Consider the following 3314-nt stretch of genomic DNA (forward strand, 5'->3'; position numbering starts at 1 on the left):
CTCTTGGCTGCAGCAGTATCCCTAGCACGACTGACTTGAACCGAGTGACTTGAGTGACTGTCCGTTGCCATCTCCCTGCTCGCCTGAGATTTTAAAATTACTCATTCGCAGTAGACATGGGTGTATACAACTTGCCACAAATATGTACATAATAATAATAATAATAATAATAATAATAATAATAATAATAATAATAATAATAATAATAATGTTTCCTCCAGGTAGAGGTCAGCCGAACCCTTAATCTGGTGCACCTCACAGCCTCCACAAATGCACACGCCTTCCCACTGCTGCGGTATTTAGTAATGATTAGTATTTTCTTAAAAAATGCACCTTATTTTGCATAAAACTTTACAAAATTATAACTTTAACAGTCAGCTGCCGCGTACTACCAGTCAACCGCTTTGGGTTCGTTACTGCAGTGGCGGGCCGGCGGCGCGTCTCCGCAATGGCGTGTCAAATCCAGAGATCTACTGTTATCTGTGACCGAGGATATTCATTGTGGAAGAGGGAGACAGTTGAGTGTCATTGAAAAAGAGGGGATAGTTGTCTGGAAGGTTGTGTCGAGTTGATAGATGGAGGAATTGGGTTTTTGAGGCATTGAAAACTACTAGATTTTCTCTGCCCCAATCGGAAATCTTAGAAAGATCGGAAGTCAGACGTTCCATGGCGTGACCTCTTGTCCTTCTATCTTTTGTCACCAGCACCAGGTCTTCCTTGTCTATCTTTTCAATGCCACTGACTATTTTGTACATTGTTATTAGGTCTCCTCGTTCTCTTCTATCTTGTAAAGTTGGTAGTACCATTTCCTTCAGCTGTTCTTTGTAGGTTAAGTCCTTTAATTCCGTCACCATCTTTGTAGCAATTTTCTGTATCCGCTCTAATCTTCTTATACCATTTTTAGAGCTCAGAGACCACACAACAGCTGCATGTTCCATCTTTGGACGTATCATGCTTGTGATAATTTTTTTCATCATATCTTAATCCATGAATTGAAATGCCACTCTTAACATTTTATATGATAATCCAAATATATTGCTCATGTGTTTATCGGGGTTCAGATTTTCTGTATAATCACTCCCAGATCTTTTTCCTCTTTAGTCTTCATTATTTGTTTCTCTCCCATCGGATAGTTGCATACCGGTCTCCTTTTGCTCTTTTGTGTGTGTGTGTGTGTGTGTGTTCACTGTTTGATCTGCTGCAGTCTCTGACAAGACAGCCAGACGTTACCCTACGGAACGAACTCAGAGCTCATTATTTCCGATCTTCGGATAGGCCTGAGATCAGGCACACACCACACACCGGGACAACAAGGTCATAACTCCTCGATTTACATCCCGTACCTACTCACTGCTAGGTGAACAGGGGCTACACATGAAAGGAGACACACCCAAATAATCGAACCCCGGTCCTCTGGCTTGTGAAGTATGTGTGTGTGTGTGTGTGTGTTTCACTGTTTGATCTGCTGCAGTCTCTGACGAGACAGCCAGACGTTACCCTACGGAATGAGCTCAGAGCTCATTATTTCCGATCTTGGGGTAGGCCTGAGACCAGGCCTACACACCACACACCGGGACAACAAGGTCACAACTCCTCGATTTACATCCCGTACCTACTCACTGCTAGGTGAACAGGGGCTACACGTGAAAGGAGACACACCCAAATATCTCCACCCGGCCGGGGAATCGAAGCCCGGTCCTCTGGCTTGTGAAGCCAGCGCTCTAACCACTGAGCTACCGGGCGCGCGGTGTGTGTGTGTGTGTGTGTGTGTTTAGTCATAGTTTGTATTTTGTAATGTAAACAGCCATGAAGCAGAATTAAAAGTTGTTTAATATACAATGAATTACTGTAATCTATATAAAAAGACATTTTATTGATGGTAAAGAAGCAAAACAGAGGGAGATATAAGTTTGTTAAAAGAGCTATGAGATATTTCATTCCCTCAAATATATTGAATAAAATAATCCATCACACAACATAAAGAATGGTGGCATGCAGGTTTGGTGAATGTGTAGCGACCAGCAGGACTTATGCACCTATGTATAGGAGTTCTAGACCTGTGTGTCAAAGTTAACTTGACTCTTTGCAGATGCAAGTAGATATAGATATTCAACCCTCAGTTTGGCACTGTCTTCAGAACTCACAACAACCCAACTTATTTCTCATGCTGACTCTTCCAGTTCACTGACATCTATAACTCCCAACTCTGCAACCTCAATGATTACTTCATCAATCACACCTTCTACCCGAGGAGGGGAGTCCTGCCCCACAAATACAAGTCTCTGTCTGTGTGATTAATTTCAATGAGCCATGCAATGGATTTATTTTTTTCAATGAATATGTATTACTATAAAAAATATATATATTTCCTTTAATTCTGCAGTACACATGCTGTGTTTTGCAGAGTAATGGGACTTTCTTCAGGTTTTATTTTTATATTTTCCTTATCTATCCTTACCCTTATATTGTTTGTACACAGTACATACCACTAATGTTTTCTATCAAATCTCTCTCTCCCTCTCACAACCAGCCACTGTTATAGTACCATGTGGTCTTTGCAGTCTGGCACATTTTAATCTTTAACATTAACTTAACTCTACACATGCCATACTTCTCATAAGACCCATACATTTATGACATACCACTATCTCTAAACAGTAACAATGTTAATAACATCTTGTTTTTTTGGGATGCTCTGTAAGAAACTGCATTATACATGATAAATTACTCAATTTTAAGACTCTTTTAGATGTTATTACTTGTGTCCACTTCAATTTCTATAGACCACATTTAAACAAACATTTTCCAGTATAGAAATAAAACTCCGAACTTTATTTTCTCTTTCTTATTTGAACAATTACATGTTCATATAATGATGTACATTAATGTATGAGACTACTATAATGACCTGCAGGCTAGTAAATGTGAACCACTCCAACCCGGGTGATCCACAAACTTTTGTTTGCAATTATAATGGTAAGCTCAATTCTTGGAAATTGAAGTAAATTCAACACATTTTGCAGAGATAAGCCAGACAGCATTAATTCTTAAACAAAGAATTTACTTTTCTCCAAGTGAGTTTGTTTGTGTATTCTAAGTCATTCAAGAAAGATTCTTTTAGCACATATAAAGAAAAAATTGGCATGATGCAACATCTTCCATATATTCCTTTTCTTTTAATACTTTTCTAGTGTGTGTGTGTGTGTGTGTGTGTGTGTGTGTGTGTGTGTGTGTGTGTGTGTGTGTGTGTGTGTGTGTGTGTGTGTGTGTGTGTGTATATATATATATATATATATATATATATATATATATAT

The 3314-nt window shown here is 39.0% G+C and overlaps 1 protein-coding gene across 4 annotated transcripts in view; it reads right to left on the minus strand.

Moving 5' to 3' along the window:
* Positions 1-2830: 2830 nt before the first annotated feature.
* Positions 2831-3314, minus strand: part of LOC123504225 (dihydropyrimidinase-like) — a 72189-nt gene continuing 71705 nt past the window's right edge. For all 4 annotated transcript variants that reach the window (XM_045254583.1, XM_045254585.1, XM_045254582.1 and 1 more), the window contains exon 16: positions 2831-3314. This exon is cut by the window's right edge and continues 662 nt beyond it. The gene's annotated coding sequence lies outside the window, so the exon portion shown is untranslated.

This window comes from Portunus trituberculatus, chromosome 15, assembly GCF_017591435.1.
Source record: "Portunus trituberculatus isolate SZX2019 chromosome 15, ASM1759143v1, whole genome shotgun sequence".
Lineage (NCBI taxonomy): Eukaryota > Metazoa > Arthropoda > Malacostraca > Decapoda > Portunidae > Portunus > Portunus trituberculatus.